The sequence below is a fragment of the Notothenia rossii genome, assembly GCF_949606895.1.
Source record: "Notothenia rossii genome assembly, chromosome: 9".
In the NCBI taxonomy this organism is placed as follows: domain Eukaryota; kingdom Metazoa; phylum Chordata; class Actinopteri; order Perciformes; family Nototheniidae; genus Notothenia; species Notothenia rossii.
The window spans coordinates 59,043,879-59,064,736 of record NC_136907.1 but is presented as its reverse complement, the minus strand read 5'-3'; positions in this window follow the sequence as shown (position 1 = coordinate 59,064,736).

Below are 20,858 nucleotides of genomic sequence, written 5' to 3'. Positions count from 1 at the left end.
TTGGAACAGTGGGGCAACTTGTTTGACTATTGGGATCTTGGCATAACAGTGTTGCAGGGGATGACGTGTATTTGTAGGTTGACCTCGAAAATGATTCCCTCGACAATGACGTTTTGCCAATGGATTTAGATTTTTTTTTAGAACTCATTCCTGCAGCTTTCTATAACCACGTGTGCAATAATTAAGGATAAAAAGGACAGGACACTTGCAGGATCACACAAAATCTTTTCAAAAGCATTCTTGTCATCCTTATCACCTGTGTGGTCACTAACTAAACCACACTGTTTAAAAAAGAGGTTGACAAAACAGCTTGGGCTATTCAATATTATAAAAAAAACGTTTGTTTTACTGTTGCATGCTGGTGTCGTGCTTGGTAGGAGTGGAAGCAGTGAACTGTGAAATGTCGGTTTCCCTCAAGGCACCTAAGGGTGGACAAACACCCAGCACACCTACAAACACACAATCGTGAGAACAGTACATACACATCTCCTTCTGTTTCAGTACCACTTTTTATTTCTTTCTCATCTCGTTCTCCTTTTATGTCTCATGAATGAGCACTGTGCCAATGGCTGCAGGCATTTCTTTACTGAACAATCTCTTGTGTCCGTCCCAGAAGATACACCCTTGCTCTAAAATATACACTAAACCAACATTTGCTCTGGGCAGGAAAACGTTTTCAATTCTTATATTTCTGTGTGGCTCGGCTGGAGCTGGCCTTTGCTCCTGTATGTTGACTTTATATATGTGCATCTCATCTTTCATGGCGTAACCTTAACACTGAGCCAGAAACACAAAACACTGCCCAACATGACCAGCTGCTCCTCAGAGAATACATGGGGCAGATGATGTGATCTTGAAAGGCCAAGGGTTATGGTTATATAGTCCATATTCACATTGACATAACAAGGGTAAGAAGTAGCATTACTAGCCTTTGCCGAAGTGAAAGCTTTTTAAATGCAAACTGCCAAGTGAATTTAACTTGCAATATGGATGACTTATACATGTATTTGTGTAGGATACAGTATGAGTAATGTATGAAAAAATAAACAAGATCGGCCTCCTTTTTTCAAAAACAGATCTGCGATGGAAATATGTCGATGTTTGGGTTTGATTGACAGGAGCTGGCAAGCTGATCTCCGGCACGGCAGGAGCTGAAAAGTAATTTTAAGCTATCTGTGCACTGTTAGAAATGAACTATTCCCTGATGTTTGTTGGAATGCTCATTCAAGAAGCTCGGCTGCAAAGTCCAAACTCCATTTCTGTTATGCTTGGCTCATGCTATAGCGTTATTATGATCAGCCAAGGAGGGAAAAAGTGTTGATGCCAGCAGTCAAAGATAGGGAGTATGTAACAGCCAAGATATCTCCCACTTGGTGAGAACCACACAAGTGTGACATCTAAATCAAATCCAATATGCACATTTAGAGACCCCTTTTACATCTTCCATTGAAATAACTCTCAAATCCAGATGGTATTAAAATAATATGTAACCCCATTAGTTTACCAAATGGCGAAGTAATGAATCCTGAGTGCAGATATATGACTTATTCCCACCAAAATTGATATTGGACCCGTTTTTCATGAGCAACATTCTGGAAATAAAATGTTATATTTACAGACCAACAAATCCAGAGAAAGTGAGTTTTATCACGCATTTTTGGTATTGGCTCCATGTCTGCTCTCCAAAAAATGCTTATATAAACATATTAATTAGTATCGCTACGTCTTGCACTTCTGTTTACATAATCCTTTATATTTATATACTGTATGTTCAGTGTTGTTTTTTTATTAGCACTCCTGCTTTTTTTTAATAGGCAGAATATAGAAATGATTTCCTCTGGATGAGACTCTCTTCAAAGTACGTATGAGTATTATATCCTTGTGTGCCGTTATTTTTTAAAAACATAAGCATAGCATGGATATATACTATAATACTATAATAACTAATAATAACTAATATAACTATAATACTGTATAATATAAGACATTGTGAAGTTACAAAAATATCATTAAAAGTATGTCGAATCAGGTTTTGAATGTGCCCTTATTTTATTGACAGACCATACTGTGATTTGGTCTCTCCTCCTCCTCCTCCTCCTGAGGAACACCATGAAGGTCAGTGTGTGAGGAAGGTTGATTATCCTGATGAGATGCTGATTACAGAGTAGATGCTCTTCAGGGTTCACAGACAGTCTGCTGCAAATTGGTCTGGGTCAATAAGGATGTGAAGAAAGAATGAAACTCTGCTTTTATGTTGATTGTTATAGCTGCTGTTTCTGAAAACTGTCTTTTTGTCTATAATGGTGATCACTGCTGGAAGCTGGCAGTGCAAAAACGTCTTTGTCTAAAAAAAGAAAGAAAATGTCCTCGAGATGAGGAACATGTTGACAGGAACATGACTTATCCCTTCAGATGTTCACTCTACAATATGCAACACTTTACCTCGAGGCACTTTGCAAACGCTGTCATCTTGAGGAACTGTCTACGCTGAAATGGTATCTAGTCTGAAGTAACAGGCAGAAATAAAGCCGGCACAGATGTTAGAGAAGCAAACGGCAAATTGTAAAAGCCAAATTATAATTCTTGACTTTTTTGAAGAGACAATGCTTTAAGGTTTACTGAAACAATCAGTTCATTTGATCTTTTCTGCATGTATAAAGTGACCACCATGATTCTTCACATTAGTATTGTAAAGATACAGTCTATAACATTTCTGGATCACCTGGTGTTTTTCTATCTATCGGAGTGATTTGATTGCTATTTGAGGTAATTACATTCTTCCCCTGCTGTTTTCTGACCAGCAAGTCATGATGATTTCAGCTGATTGCAGTCTCTGCAAGAAAAGCCATTTCTATTCTCTTTCCTTTCCCTGCAAAACATCTTAAAGTTCAGAACATTGCCACATCCAGATATACATTTTTTGCAAGCTTAGCAGTGTACTGACTTCTTGAGTTTCTCACATAGACTCTGAAACACTTGCAAGTGAATGCATTGTCTGAATGTTGTTTGAGCTTTTCCTTGGAACAAAATGCTACATGTTTGATACATTCTGGAAATGTTGACGAAAACCTAATGGCTGAAATCCTTTTTCTTTCCACACCCGTTTTCTTTCTTAGCGTCTTTCAGTTAATTGTTTTGGGCCTATGGTCGCTTACTTTACTGTACTGGTTCAGTTTCAAAGAACATTTATTGACACCTGCGCCATTTGATAGAAATGTTAATAGTCTTTGGTGATTAGACCCTGATCCTGATATCGTATTTTATGCAGCTGTGGAGTGAATGCTTGAACTTGGGCTGAGCTTCATTTCACAAACCTCATTTCTTCTAAAGACAGCTGCCTACGGCTGATGAACTCTACTGTACGAAACTTGCTCAGCACCAAATGGCAGACAAGCTGGTGAACATAGTGAAGCATTTAGCAGCTAAAGACCTTGATATATTTCTACCCAGTAAATATTGGATTCACGAATTTCACGCAGATGGACACAAACATGACTTAAAAATAAATATGATTGCTTTATCTCTTTTAGAATAAGCACATGTATAATCCCACCCATGACCACCTATGAAAACACTATTAGCCAATAAAACATTAATGCAGTTCAGTCAGACAACTCACGTGTTTGTTTAACATGTTTATTAGAAGCAGCATATAGTTGAGTTTGGCGTCTAGGCTTGGGCCTCATCACTCCACAGATATACATAGCACGATGAGTGATGATTAAATAACTAACCCCCCGAGCCTACAGGTAGAAGCTGGGGTGGTGGTCGGGCAGGCAAGCAGCAGCGACGTAGAGGTAGCTGCAGCAATAGCAGCAGCAAGCAATGCATAGAGAGAGATCTGGCAGGTTAAATCGAGCGGCATATCAAGGAGACTCTGTTTGGTTGGTTGTAGAGGGGCAAGGGGCGTAAAATGTTACTGTTTTATGGCATTAGTTTTATCAAATGTAGTGTATATATGAAATAAACATATAGGTGAAGATTTGTATTATCGATTAACGTATTGTTCATATATTGTTACGATAGTTTGCCATTTATAGATATATTTTGTATTACAAATCTCAATTCTGTTTCTGTTCATCATATGTTGTCACTCATCATAAATCTCAGTAGGAAACTTTATGTGATTTATGTACCTGCTGCAATGCATCAGAAGAGTGTTTCACCCCCCCTCTCTTGATGAAAAGACATGTCACATATCGCAGCTATGTTTTCCACAACTCTAGGACACATTTTCATTGCTAGTTTCCATAGTTACAGTCATTATTCTGCCATAGACTTATGCAATCACACAATATTTTCCTTATATAGTTATAAAAATGTGTTTATGTATCAAGAATTGAGGGTAAACCAAAACAGGCAGCTATTCAAAATGAATGTATTATTTTTCCATCAAGTACTACAACTCATATACGTTTGTTCTAGTGCATAATACCCACAGGACCAATTTTAGAAAACGTGGCTCACAGTTATATCATGGTTGGGGGTTAAATAAGTACATTTGTTACAAAGGCTACATAAATTAACATATTTAATGGAATACAGACATACCAAACCCGATCTTAACCAGAACAAAAGTCTACTTTAAATATTGAAGGAAAAGTCAAGAGCCTACTGATTAATATGGTAACGATTATAATTTATGTAACACTGGTGGGTTTTTGATTCCTGTGTGTTCAATGTCTTTTGCCATGGATCCATTACAGGCTGCATCCGTGCCTTTGCGCAGAAGTTGTCCTCCCACATTTCTGTCAGTAAACAAACTGAGAGATGAAGAGACTTAACGCAAGAACAAATATCGGGGGAGGAGTGACGCCTGATTCTGTAATCAGCACTCTGTGTTTTAAGATGCCTCTAATACTGGGGGTACAGTACTACTCCTACATCTTTAGCAGCATGCCTGTTTAGATGCTTAAGGGCTTCCAAATATCGCTGTCTAAAAGACATAGCAATTTCCTAAAAAGGTTTTTTATGTTTATGTGTGAGGAACAGTAATATCACACTTACAAAGATGATAAATGCCAGATAACAGGAAGTGTAGACCCAATACAAACGCCATACAGAGATAAGAGGTACAATATTAAACAACAGTGCAGATTATTCTATTTCAAATGTAAAGATTAGTAATACGTTTTAGAGAATGTGCTGTTTAGCTTTTAACAGATAATAACATTTCAGTATTGAAAATAAGACCAATGGTTGGAAGCTGGCATAGGGTGTCTATGTGTTGGGTGAGTTTGAGTCTGTAATGAAAAAATAAAAAATAAAAATGTCATTGCAATGCTCATTCTACATCTGTGGGTCCAGAACAGAGAGCTTTGACCGAGATGAGCTGATTTAAATACAGGGCCTTTGAAGTGACCTAGCTGCCAATTGCCCAGAGGCAGAGAAGCATGATGGTTCCCTGGAGAGTAGAGCGCGGACATCCTTTCAACTGAAAGAACACAAGCCCAATCTTGTCCAGGTTAAGCTTTGGTGGGTTTTGTTGGCATCCAATCAGAAATATATCTTAGTGTGTTTAGCTAGCATTGGTAGAAGAGGCACCACTTGCATAATGTCCACCTGTCCCTTTGACTATTCTGTCTGCTATTATCGATATCCATCTGCCATGATTATAACAATAAAGGTGTGTACGCTAATCTGCGTCACCTTCAATTACCGCCATGTGCTGAAAGGCTAACTAGCAGCAGTGAGATTTTGCCTCTCAAGGCTTCACTCAGCCCTCTGATTTGCCTGTTCATTAATGTACCCTTTTGAATGCTGGTGGGAAATCAAAGCTGAAATGAAAAGGATCGAGGCATTACACAATGGATGCCTGAGCAGGCTGTGTAGCATGTTCTGGTCTAACAAGATTACATCCTTGGAATTATATAGACAAACCAAAAGAACATCATCACTGAAATACAAATACTGCTGTGTTCACTGGGCCATGTGCTTCAAATAGAGACACACAGCACCTCAAAGGTTCATCTGAGATGGACTCCTCCGAGCCTGTCTTTAAAAGAAAAGAGAGAAAATCTGTGGTTTTTGCCAGAACACTAAAAGCGACACATGTGAAAAAGTCCTATGGTAATTATGGTATGACTATAATCTTACCATAACCTTTGCAGGAGTTGACAAGTGTTAATTATGTCAACAGAACCTTTGAGCCTCTGTTGACCCCACACGTAGTAGGACAACCATTGACGAAGAAGGTTTGGGTAATACCATTTTGTAGACCAGAGACTGGCATTTGGCAGTCACCATCTTTGTTTTTGGCCATATTGTCTTGGTTTTTGAACCAGAAGTGACACAATAGGGTGGAGCAAAGCACAACTGACCACTGAACAAGACATTTTGAAAACATACTCTGAAAGGGTTAAAGTTCAAAGAAGAAAACACTGTCTACACACAATCGTTATCAGCCTTTAAAGACTACTTTACTCTAATGGGACCATAAAAAACTGAATAAGCATCTTCCTGTATTGAAGAAGACATAAAACTAGTAATTATAAACATACAGTAAACCCATTAGGAACATGTTTACTGAGGTAATAAATCAAGTGAGAAGTACATTAGTGTCATTTTCTCATTGACTTCTACACAAGCTGACTTCATATAACAAACTATTGGTCTTTACAAAGAAACAGGTTTGCCACATTGACTTCACTTTTCAGACCTGGTGCTCCTAAATGCTTGAAATAAAACACACACACAAATGATGAACGTGCTTTTGAAAACAAAAGATGTGCTATGTGGTTTTCACATGTCATATCAGAAAGTTTAGGAAAGTCTTATTTTTGTTGCAAAAACATGATCTATCAACAAAAAGCTATATCTTATGGTATGAAGCTCAGAACTTCCTGCATTGAACACACATATCTATCAAACCAATTGAACACACACTTTAGTTTAGTTGATAGTTGTTTAACCTTTTCCATCACTACCCAAGCCTTTACACTGTATTGAAGGTATTTGGGGATTGCATGGCTTTACATTGATTCTAAATCAAACACTCCTGCATTTGTTTACCAAGATTACAGACACATTGTCAGCCAAACAAGCAGAAACAGTTTATTTTAAGATCATTTTCATCTAAAATGTCAAAGATGTGTCACAGTAGCTCTGCTTGTCGGGTTGTCATCTTCATGAACGGGTTCTATTCTCTCTGTTCTCTCACATGTCAGATCCAATAGAAAATAACAAGACGGTTTGTAAATGTTTAAGTTACACAGCCCGTGCTTTGTTGTCTTACACACTCTTTGATGCCGCTGACTTTAGCCCTGCCACAAGAGACCCTCTATGCAACTGCTGTTTCTTAAGATGCGTCCATCTTGTTGCACCAACTAATTTACTTTTTGGTCTGTCTACATAGCATTACGCTTCAACTTGATTCAGTTTTTGATGCTGGTGCATGTTGGAGTTTATGTAATCATCATCCTTTAAAGGTGGGGTAGGTAAGTTTTAGAAACCGGCTCCAACCATGTCCTGGATGTAGGAAGGGCCAGATCCATTCGCAGCATGGTACGCAAGTACCATTGTCTTGAAATGGATTCTAGCAGTTACCGGAAGCCAGTGAAGGGAGCGGAGGAGCGGCGTGGTGTGCCGTCACGACAAGAAGGCAGTCTCTGCATAGCATATAGGCTAATGGAGATGCAGTTATTTCCAGCATTCTTTATTTACCATTCATTCAAGTATTTTATGCCTTTTATCTGCTAATGTACAGGAGGAAGAGTGATAAACTGTCTGTTTAGTTGGCTTACATGACAGTTAAAGTTTACAGCCTAAAAAACATGGAGCATTTTTTCCCCTTTTATTCATTTTTATGTCAATTTGCACATTTCATGGTGATGCTCAGCCTCTCCCCTTAACTCCTAACAGTCATCATCATGTCAACCACAACACAGAGAAATACTGATAGAAATGTGTGTGTAGTTGTTGATACATTGCTGACAGAGGAAACTACATTTGAATACAGATTTAAGAAATATACGTTTTTGAGCATGTAATATGCATGTTTTGTCTTATATTGACAATATTGACTATATTACAACTATATTATAATAAAATAATATAGTATTGAATTGATAATGATTATTAGTAGAAGTAGTTTATTTGCATTCATTATATTTGAATCTTTTTTAGGCTAGTATTTGGCAATAAATGCAGACGTATTCACCTGTAAACGCATACTGAACAACATACATGCACATTTACCATTTACCTCATTGTATACAAAAGTAACTCTGTTGATAATAATAATAAACAGGAATTGTATTTGCAAAGTAGTTTGTTTCCAAAAAAATAGTTTTCACTCCTGTCGGGGGGGCCTCATCTCACAATGTCGCTTGGCCCCAAGTTGTCCAGGGACGGCCCTGCTCTCTACTGTATTACATTTCACTGCAAATATGCAGCATTTTAATTGCAGGAATTTTACTTGTGATTTTCAGTGCTCCTAAATAAGCAAAGCATCATAATAAAGACTAGTCAAAAATGTTTAGGCAGTGTGGTTCTCAGTATCAGCATATGGGGGCAGCATAGCTCCACAGCTACCCTCCCCACTTTGTTTTGCTGTGGCCTGTATCAGGGACAGGGTGACATTAAGGGAAGCAGTTAAAGGTTAAACACTTTTCTCAAGGGTGTTCCACACAATCCCTCAGCATACGGTAAAACCCTAACACAAGAAGCTGCAACCTGCAGCTCACAGATCGCCACTTTACAACGGCCATTATGGCTGGACTGCTGAAATTCAGCTTTAGGGCTATATGCTAATCACCTGGCTCAGACTCTTCCGTAATTATATTTCCAGTGATGTTGAATGATGTGAGGGGAGGATTAAGGAGTTTGAAGGCTTAGAAGCACAGCATGACTGTTCATTTATGATGATTCTTCCTCAGTGTTTGCCGCTTCAACAATCTTCAATGTTTACTGCAGTGTATGAAAACCTCCTCAGCTTTCTCTACACAGCTAGCTTTAAAACAGACATTAAATGCTTGCGATCTCAGTCTACAGATCTGTGTGCATGAGTCTGGCTGTCAAATGAAGCAGGCTCGGGTCAGTCATATTTCATCAGTGAGGATGAAACATTGATGCCCTAAATCACTGCGGAATATCTCCCACGTGTTTAATCTAGGACGGAAAATGTTGAACTGTAGCTCAAAAGGTATTAACGGACTGTGAAGGCAAAATGTTTCTGTGACAATCAACAGTCTTATAGTGTTACACATTTGGGACAAAATATAAGCTCTTGCCTTTTCGATCATGTTAAATCCATATGATTTCAAAATATCAATTTTATTTTAAGTTTGTCACTGTGTATTTGGGCTATGCAAGTCAGATAAGAGTGTTTACAAACTGTTACATGGCAATTCTGACCCAAAATGTACAAGATAATGCTGATGATGTGGCTGTTTGTGCACTGAATTGCACCATTGCCAAGATAGTGTGGCAGACATTCCATTAAAAGTTGTATGCACCTAAAAAGAAGGAACTTTCCCAAGAACTGTTCGAGGAACTCTGGAATTTGACTACGTTTTTAGTCTAAAAAACATTTAGTTCCTGCTTGATTTATAACAAGGTCCCATCATAGTACAATAATGCATTAACAATCAGTCATGACTGGAGTTACATTTTACAAATACGGCTCATATGATTGTCAGGAATAATGGCTGTTTTTTGCCAAATATTTTTGGGCTCCTTTTGCATTCAACTGAGTCCGTGATCTGAAACAGAAGTGTTCCTGACTAAAAATAGAAGCATTGAGAAAAAAAGGGAACTTTGAAGAGTGAACAAAAAAAGGGAAAAAAACCTTAATTTGCAGATTTTTGAACTAAACTTTTCCACCTGTCCTCTTTGCATTGATTTATTACTGCCAAGTACAAACGCACCGCAGCAACTGTGTTTCTTCATGCGTGAAAATTGCTTGGTATTTTGTTTCCAACCATTTTGTCATTTTTCGCTCACAGCTGACTGAACAGATTTAATATTTATAATAATAATAATTTGTCTACAAATATATTCCCCATACGACGTCACCACAGTGGCTGTATATTGGGCTCTGAGAGCTCAAAAAGTGCATATTTTTCAGTTCTGATTTTTTCCCTTGCCTGTTTTCTGCTTCCAGTAAACATTGTGTTTTATCTTAACCTGTCTGCCTGTGAGTCATGCTTTAGGATCCTAGCATGTTGTTTTTCTGAGCCATTACAAAAAGCACCCTTCTTATGAAAAGTGGAGCAGGTGGACCCGAAAGCAGGAGATTGCACAAAATAGGAATTTGCTGAAACAATTTGAACCAAGAGTTGGTGAAGGCAGGGCAAATCTGAACCTCAGACAAAACAGATACTGAACGGAAAAAGAGGACTTACATACAAACCTGTTTGACAAGGGAATGAGGTCCAGTTATGAGAAACTCAGGAGAGGGGTATGATGTGATTGGATAGGAGAAAAACACAGGGAACAGCAAAGGAGCTGATTGGCTGGAAATAATTAACAAAGCTGATTCAGCACAATATTTGATTTAACCTCACTGATCACATTGTTATTCAACTTAGAGTCATTTTATGTTGAGGTTCAACAAACGCTTTTCACACTATGACACATTTATTTTGTAATCAAATCATGTATGCAAAAAGTAATTTCAAAATGTTTCACATGACTGGCATTTCCGTTGCATTGATGCATTTTGATTCCCCCTGAAATGACAGTTAAGACAAATGTAATTTCATACTGAAGGCTTTTGCAGTTACCGTCCATATTTTTGCTTTCTCTGAGACTTGTTATAAACTTTTGAATAGTGGCAGTGGCAGTCATCCAGTAAACATAACTGGGCATTTTGTCTTGTCTTTATCTTGTATTTATTAGGATCTCCATATGTATTAGTATGAGCATTGGATATTCACAATGTGGTCCACACACGGACAGTCAACACACAAATTACACAAGATAACCACATCAAAACAAGGCACTTCATCATTAACTGAACTTCAGTATTCTTTGCTCAGTGAATAAGGGAACGATCCCTTTCCCATCATGCAACCTTTTTGTTTGAAATTGTGTCCATATTTCCAGGTTTATACAAAGTTTTAGATGCACATTTGCACGAGTGACACAAACGAGAACGATGCATCCACACCAGTTGAAGATTTTGGAATGTGATTTAAATATTTAGGATCACCCTGTGGCAACATTCAAAGACAATAGAAAGTAGCAGAGAGCCTGTAGGAAAATAGCAGAAAGAAGTTTCTGATAAGTTCTGAACACTGACCTGAAAACACCTGCGCACTCTCAAGGTTGATGGGACTTGTGCTGCAGTAGCTTACAGCTATTGTCATTAAGACTGGTACATTCACTGATTGGGGCTCTTAAACACAGACCATCCAACGATCATATTCAAGTTAATGACACTAGCTTACAACTATCTTCTTTCTGTCTGTATAATAGCAAGGGATTGAACCAAAGCACCTATATTCTGTCTTTGAAAATACCTGAAACAAAAAACGCCATATAACTGTTACCTCGGTATTTAAAAAAAACCTAAAAAGCCCTTTGTCAAGCTTATACATCTTAAAGTGGACCTATCATGCTATATTTGAATAATATAGTGAAGGACCATACATATATGTCATATTTTTACTTTTTATTTTTCAAAATACCAAACAGATCATGCATTTTAGCCATTCCTCATTTCGCTCAATTTAACACTGTCTTTGCATGGGCTGATTCTGTGAGAACAGCAACATCTACAGGCCTGGCATATGTGCTACAGCGTCTCCAGCGCTTTCAAACGGCAGTATCCGTGGCTGTCTCCTCCTGATTGGTGGAGTTGGCCCAATAGCCGTAGCGCCACTTCTGTGACGTCATAGAAGTGTTCACATCTGGATCAGTCTGTATCAGATCCGTTGCAGCCCCTTTAAAACCTGTTAAACCCCGAGCCTGTTTTTCAGGTTTCAGGCTCAAAAATGACATTCCCAGAACAAATGACCATATCTTCCCTTCTAAAAGGGTTAAATTAATAATCTTTTTTCTCAAAGTAATGATAAACCTGTCAGTTGGATGTAGAAAAGTCAGATTCAATATAGATGTTTTTTATTTTAAAGAAAATTCAGATTGAACATGGTAAAAAACTGTAAATTATAGTGTCCGTTCAAAACATATTTTGTACTTATAGTGAAAACTAACCTTGGATGATGGGTTAGTAGACTACAAGCTTTAGGAATCGAAAGTACAACATATAATAAGTACCCTGTATCAAGATTGATGCAAAACAAGTGATATTTGACATTTTTAGACAGATTTAGCAAAAAAAAACTTTTCTGGGGCCATTTGGGTGGATTTTTCATATCTCTGGCTCCCCCTGCTGGATTTTGACATGGGACATCTCTTTCTAACCGTCAGAGCCAATGGAATCGAGGGGAACTCCCACATAGTCCTTATTTGGTCATGTGTGTGTATTATACTGCCGCATAGCCAAGACCGGAAGCAGCAGCCACTCTGGTGGCTACCATTAGCAGCTAACTTTTGCTCTGCGATTTTTACATAAAAATGGAATTATGGATTATAAATAATTCCAATTATTGCCCAGGAACTTTATCAACCTATGGATTAACCGATTCAGCCGCGTTTTTTCTCGTTTTAATGCTATTGAACACGTCTTTTGATCAGATTAACAGCTACGGTGAGACGATCTCCCTAGAAGCTACGTAAAGGTACGTGTTGTGATGTCTGTCTTTGCTTCCCCTGTCGCAAGTTCGAATCACTTAGTGATGATACTTCTGTGCCAATGTCCGTTAGCATTTTTCGCTAAGGGGTCATTTAGATGCTTCTTATGAGAATTGTGTTTTGTTTTGGTAAAAATGGTTTATATCGTCAATTAGCTGAGATTATTTCCGTTAATCTGGTATAACACATTAATAGGTTCTTAAATATTAAGATCCCCTGAGACACAGTGTCCTGAAAAAAAAAACCAGGGTCCCCGCCGGCGGGGACCTTGGGGCTTAACAGGTTTTAAGAGATTTGGGTATGGAGGAAAATAGAGAGGGTTGTGTTTTATGACACTTGGTGAGTTCCCTGGAACACCGGGGACACATATTCATGTATCAAAGACGTACAAAAGTTCATTTTGCATGATAGGTCACCTTTAATGGAAAAATGGAAAACAATCTTTCTGTTCAATTCACTTTCATCTTTTGAGAAGCAATTACATATAAAATATCAAGTATTTACTGAGAATACAGATAATTCAAGGCGACTGCGTGGGAATTTTATAATAGTGCACCAGTGTAAATGCACCAGTGTAAACACATTTTACACTGGTGCATTGAACAAGAGTGTTAACTTTCACACTTGGATTTTGGGGGCGAAGCAGCTTGTTATTCAAGTCTCGTTTCTAAGGCAGAATCATGGACGCTACTAGGCTAACTGAGCTGCCATACTTAGTGGTACCAGCTGTTGGGCCTACAAGTGTAACGGGTCACAACCGTAAGCGACCTGTTATCGATCAGGAAACACAGCGAAGCATCTAAGTGTCTTTTCTGGCATTTATTCTGAGAACAAAACACAATATCCTCCTTAAATCCACGCTGCACATCCTCCGCAGCACTCACTTCAATGTCTTCTTTTGTATTTATAGATTAAGAAATGAACAAGAAAATCTTATCAAGTAATCACACAAAAATACAAACACAAACATACCTGAGAACAAAACACAATATCCTCCTTAAATCCACGCTGGACATCTTTACAAAAGAAAAGAAAGGAAGGGTTAACATGTAAACAAAGAAAATGACGCAGATCGCGTCTAATTCCCGCCAAAACCACACCACAGATATCACTAAAAAAATAAAATTTCCTACGGTGAAAACCAAACAAAAACGGGTCAACAAGGTACCCAAATTAACACTCAACAACACACATCACTTCCATCAACCCAAACAGCCGGTCCATCACACAAAACCGCAATGATTTGTAACACCTCTCCCAGCACAGCTTACCCTCCGCAGCACTCACTTCAATGTGAGGGGAAAGCGGAAATGACATATAGGAAATAGAAAAAGATGTGCAACGGGAAAGTGTTCCCACCAGAAACATAACTCAAAAACATCAAAAGTAAACAATCTCATAAAAATAAAATTCACAACCCATTATAAATCGTAATTTATAACTATATTTATGTCTACACATTTTTAACTCCGTTACACAAGCATGCACTGATGCTCTCTCTTTCGTTGCCTCTCCCTCTGTCTGTCTCTCCCTCAGATGTTCTCATTAGGGAACAGAAAGGAAAGCCCCCTGACAGCAGGAGCAACCAACCTTTCCTCTGTTATAAAATCATGGGTGTCAATTGGGTAGGGCGATGTGCACTTACTTTACCCTTAGCAAGCTGAAATTTTAACCTGAACTTCTGATAGCTGTAATTGGAAGAGCAGAGGCAAAGTGACAGAGATGTCGTTAGAAACCATATGGAAAAGTAATATCATGGGAGAATGTGACACCGATACCCCCTTTAAAATGAAAAGGTGTCTAATAATTTATCATGCTGACCCAGTATCACATCCTGTCTGTCATCACTCATCGCTCCACTTACAACCAGAGAGATTCAGTGCTCATTGTACATTCAAAAAGATACAAATGACAAGGTGCTGGGACTGGATATCAGAGAGATGAAACTAAAACTACCCCTGACTTGTGAAGATTAAAGAACATTTTAAAGTTTAAGAAAAATGAAGCCTGAACCTGGATATAGCTACCCACATGTTGAATTTGTTTAGCAATGCATAGATGTTGGGCTTGTCCCCTTTAGGGTTAGGGTTATGAAAAGAACAGGAGCGTCATCTTTTTAGCTTGTATCCTAGCTAGCTATAAACAAGCTAAACTCTTTAAAAATGCAGTTGCTTGTAAAGTATGCCAGCTAGCTAGGATTGTGTTAAAAACATGTGACCTGGCTGTAGAAGTCGTGAGTTCTCTTACCAGAAATAACAATATATTGGATATAGATATTTGTTTGTGTCTTAGCATTGCCTTGCTATATCCAGCCTAGCTTTTACAATTGCCATTTCATTTATCCTAAAACAGACCAGTGTTTTCTTCTTTCAAAGAGTTACTTCCTTGAAATGTACAACTTACCCAATTTTGTGTCAGTCTCCAAATGACTTCGACATTTGGTGTAATCCTTATGTAAAGGAGATACATTGTTGCATCACGTTGTTTTTTGCCTTAAGGTGTGGCCCATTGACTAGATCAGGGGTCGGCAACCCCTGGCACGCGGCACCGTAACCAGTGGCACACTAGGAATAAGTGGAATAAGTGTGCAAAATATTTAAATTAATTTTCGGATCCTGAACGAGGCCGCCGCCAGAGCGCGTCTCCCCGTTACCTGCAGAAGGAAGCCATGCCCGCAGCGCAGCCCCGCTCTCTTTATCTCCAGGTGACTTTCTGCCGCTTTCCTCCGTGGTGCAGTGCTGATCGTTTCACCACGGAGGAAAGCACTTCACTAATTGCAGTACCCATAAGGAGCTGTACAAATTACGCAGTTTTTGCGTGGCTGTGTTTATTTAGTTGAAAGCCCAGTGGCGATCTGCTCATCTCTCATCGAAATAATATGCTACAAAGGGGCGGACTGGCCATCTGTGTGTTGAACTTTCCTGTCGGCTCCCAGACCGTAGTCGAGGAGGGCAGAAGCAACAAGCTTCAGGTTCAATAACCCACTTTAGCTTAAATGACTGGAGAGAGGCGAGCTGTTCTTGGGAGGACGTTGCATTTATTTAGCTGTTCTTCTGTTTCACAAAATACATCACAGACCTCTGTTTTTCTGCTTTCCCATTTCACTTCCAGAAACATACACACGTTCCCTCACTGTCGCTCTACCATTCACAAACACACATGCACAAGCCGCACCCCTCTCTCTCTCTCTTAAAGGGACAGCGATCTCATCTCACTCTGCATGACCCTAATATCATAACTTGTGTGTTCTGGAGAATCACAGAACGGACGATCGCCCTTATTATTATGCCGTTTAAACCAATTATTTAAATGTGTTTGTTAAATTCGGCATCATGTAAGTTGCGCTGACAGGTCCACACACTGCTTCCCCGCAGCGAGGCTCCCCCGCCCTCCTGCTGATAGTTGACGAGCGTCAAGCTCCTCAACCCCCCCGCCCTCGTTGATAATTCTCGATCGTTGGCACGCCGATAACGTTTTTTTTAAAAATGGCACTTCATATCAAAAAGGTTGCCGACCCCTGGACTAGATAATGCTGTTAGGGAGATTGAGAACCTTGATGACAGTGACACAAATATCTCAAACTTACAAATTCATCCTGGATTTGTCATTTTGGAATTACTGAAAAAAGTCCCCCTGCTCAGTTGGAGAGGAACTATACTGTCTGATCACACAGTCAAATTATAGGGGTTTGGTAGGAGAGATAAACAAAACAAAATGACAGAGACAAAGAAAAGTAAATGAGGAATTACAGAAAGAGAAATGGCAACATGAGACAGGAGACAAAGTGAGAGAAGAGAAGACGAGAAAGGGAGACAACCCACACATGCTGGTCGTGAATCGTGATAGAGAATAAGGCCACGCTCTGCCTTTCTATCTCCACTCTGAGGGGGAGGCAGTCTGTGTGTATCGGGATCTGTGAGTGTTTGTGTTTGTGTGTGTGCAATTGAGATCTGAGTCCTGCTGCTTACTGCAGGCTCAGTTCCCTTCATTTGCACATTTCAAGAGCCGCCCCCGTGTCCTGGGGGTCGCTGGTTATTTTATAAAATTCAGAATCCCTCACAGTCGCCGGCAGGGGACGAATTTCTCCACAGCAAATTACTTTGAAAACATGAAAATGTGATGAAGAAGACAATGGCACGTTTAGCCAGGCTCAGATGGAGGGAGAGTTCAAATTAAGTGTGAAATGCAGAGCGTCAAAAAGGGCAAAGGACGCAATATCAGCACGGCCTGTGACAACCAAAGACAAGCTGTGAATACTATCTCAGCGAAGCATCAGAGAGGTGTTGATTGGGTGCTGTTCCTGTAAAGATGGGTGTTGTTTCTGTAAATATCTCATTATGTGTTGCAGGTGTACTTATATGTTTGACCTTCTTGTGTTGGGTGGATATAACTGTCTATATATGTGCTCTTCACGTTGACATTCATTCTTTATAATAAGCTCTCTACATCTCATCTGTCCCGATTCCTCCTCAGTAGTGTTTCCTTCTGAGGCTTGAGCCTTAAGTTGGCTGATACGCAGAGACTTCTTCACGATATCCCACAGCTGTCTTGGCGAGGATTGTTGCCATGGAGAGAGAGATATAGTACAGAGAACGAGGTAGAGCTTAAGAGATGCTGCCTGTTTGTTGAAGGCTGTCCCATCTACAAGACAGTGTTTGTACTTGCTTGTAATGCCAGTACAAATACAATGTCTTTTGAGTGGATACACACATACATAAGCCTACACCTGATATATAGAGAGATTGAGAAAAGTAACTAGCTTTTTCCTTTGCAGAGGACAGCAGTTCAATTCAGAATGGATTTACAACAGTTATACATTCCTATAAAGAGACAACTCATGTTTAATATGTTTATAAACAGCAGCATAGAGTTGGAGTTTGGCGCTCCGGCCTCATCACTCCCTGAATTTTGTTTTTTTACATAAAACATTGAGGAGTGAAGATTAGAAAACAACCCCCCCGGATCCCACAGGAGAATGCTGGGGTTGTGGTGAGGCAGTAAAGCAGCAGCGTGGTAGAGGGAGAGATAGGAAATCTTGCAGCTTAAATAGAGCGCCAGATTACGGAGAATGTGTTTCGTTGGTTGTATGAGGGGTAAGGCATGTCATGTGTTTGTGTATCTTGGTGCTCGAGTTGACTGCCTGAATTAGCTCGGAGGCTTCGCTCTATATACAGTATATATCACTACAAACAAAACAAAAAAGACATAAAGCCCCCAATAGGCCTACCATTTCACATAATAACAAAAATGCCTGATGATGAAGCTTCATTTGAGTGTATTCTTCAGTAAGGTCTTTTGATATTGTGCGTAACCGTGGGCAACACTTTCTTTCATTGCCTTTGTTAAGTAATTGTTCCACGTCTGGGACTTAACTTGAGGAGGTTTGCTGGTCTTTCATACATAATTCAGCTTTCAGTAATATAATACAACAGTCAAACTACACAAAACTATGGTAATTGTAAAAAGTGTGCATGTAAAACTGAAGTAACCTTTTTATCTTTGCATTGATATTCTACATACCCAGCAGAAGCTTTGGTCTGCAATCACTCCAGGGCTGAATATGTGTATTCAGTAAACATTAATTTGTCCAACTGAGGGCTAACAACGACATGGTAAGAACAAGAAAATAGTGGGAAGACATGTTGTGCCAAATTCAATACTAATACACTCTCAGTTGTTTATTTATTACCACTGCTATGGAAGTTTCCTTTATCATCATCATCCCCATTACCATTATCAGACTCCATTCTCCTAGCTGCAGAGTAACAGCGCTCACAAGAACTCATTTATGTTATGTGGAGAAGAAAAAAAAGACTTCTTCTCAGAGGAAATTGCCACATGAAGTCTCATCAATACCCAAGCCAGACAAACAATTTTCAGAGTCTATTTTTTTAACAGTCATTAGAGTGTGACAGCTGTGTGTCGATCACTGAGTTTCTGGGTTGACATGATTTGTTTTCTGTCTAGCGTGTCGCTATTTAATTAACTCGTACAACAAAATGTATGTGAGTCAGGCCAGTACACGGGTAGTGACACGAACAGGTGTATACACAAAGATGGCCTTAGAAACCAAAATACCCTCACTGTAATGTACTTTGTCTCTGTTGACAAATTTAAACAAATGTGCCATTCATTATTACTGTCACTATATTGACTACACCAGCAAAAAGAAAACTTGCTTGAGTTTGAACAGGTTGATCCAAAAAAAGTTACTGGATGAAACTTCTGCTCCAATTATTTATTTTAAACTATTTTGGGATTAGAGAACTCTAATTCATTCTCCAATTTTCGACATTAAAAGTGTAGCTATATTTTCTTTTTGAGAAGGTTCAAACTTCAATCAGAATCAGAGGCGTCAGATTATGGAGGTTATGCGTCCACCAGTAGGTCTCAATGATTTCATTCTGCATGATAATAGCCATGCTCTTATGGTCTTTGCACAGATAGGGTGTGTTTGGTTTTCGTGATAAAAGGCTTTAAGGGCTTTTGGTGCAATATATTATAATGTATAATACAAAATTAATTTGTACATGTGCATCCTACTGCAAACTGCAGATCTGTGGAATTGTAATATCAAACAACTTTGATATTTGAAAAACTAAATGTAACTCTTAGAAAACTGGTTTACATGGGTACGATGGTATTACCATACTGTGAACATACTTGGAATTAACAAATAACATTTTGGGCAGCTTAATAATCAAAATACATTATAAATGTAATTGCTTTCACCATGTAATCTAGGAGAAATATGTTATTACATTACAGTTGCTAATCAAAATCTTAGAGATGATAAACGCAACATCAGAACATATTCAACATAAATATGGTGAAAAGCTTTTGCTGTAAGGACATGCAATTCTTTGGTCTATTGGCTAAACCGTCTCATTATGTCATGTTTACATCTCCGTCTGGATGGTAAAATTGATAATGCCTTTTGGCTGGATGCACCTTTAAGCCTTCTGTATCTATATATTCTCTTATATTATAGTACATATCTGTGGTGTGATCGATACCGAAGAGTACATCTTGTACTTTGGTTCAATGTAATACAATTCAGTTATGTTATCCAACATTTACTCCAGCTGCAGTGTTTGCCTTTGACTTCTGAACTTCCCTGAAACTTCTGATAAAGCTACACAATTCATGCTGGGAGAGAAAAAATACGGCAGCCTCAAAAATGAAACGCATCCAAGAAACTTGTGAGCTCACGCAAAGTTTCACACATCAAGCTATGTCAAGCTAAAATTAACACCTTCTTCTGGATGTCACAACGTCTCACCCCCCTTTCACTCTTCACTATATCTGTATCTACAGATTTAGGTGAAACATAAAGGTGAGTTACAACTCGATTCATGAAAGAGGCGATGGGAAAAATCGATGTAGAACTTTTCAGATTTTTTAAATGTGTGAATTGAACATCAGTTAGGTCAGGAAACCACTGAATATTGTCTTTTATTTTGACACCATGAAATCCTAGCTAACCTCCCTGACTAGTTTGGTCCTAGTATTAGGTCAACTATATTCCTGCCTCTCCAGTAAATCCTTGATGATCCTTATTGAGGAAAAATCTAACATCAGTAAAATAAATACTACTCATTATCTCACCGCTAGATTTCTAGGTGCCTTGATCGAGTACCTTGAGGCAGAAAGCATTATTATATAATGAGTCATGCTATTTTAAATAAAGTTTTACAATTCTTGAACATAATCTGAAATATTCACTTTAGCTTCCCATTGATAACATTATTCCAATATGTCAACATTCAGAATGTTCAGAATGTTCTAAAGCTAGAGATAATACTTGATATGTATATGAGCACTCCTAAACATTCAGTCATCTGGAACTAACATGCTATTGTAATGGGAGTAGTTAGGACCCAATTGCAGCATGCTACACCAGAATATAATTTCGTAATTAAACTGGATGCAGGCATAAAGCAGTTTGCAATGTCCAACACAATCCCACGGAAACTGTCAGCAGATCTGATGTTGCCTCTCAGGTCAGGGCAGGATAAATCCATAGCAGGCTCCACACCTGGGAGACCAGTCCGGGATGAAGGCTCCAGTCCCCCTGGCGAGGACCTCCTCATAAGGTCTGCCCCTCTGTTCAATTCGCCGGGAACCAACCCGGTATCACGGCAAGACATGAACATGTGACG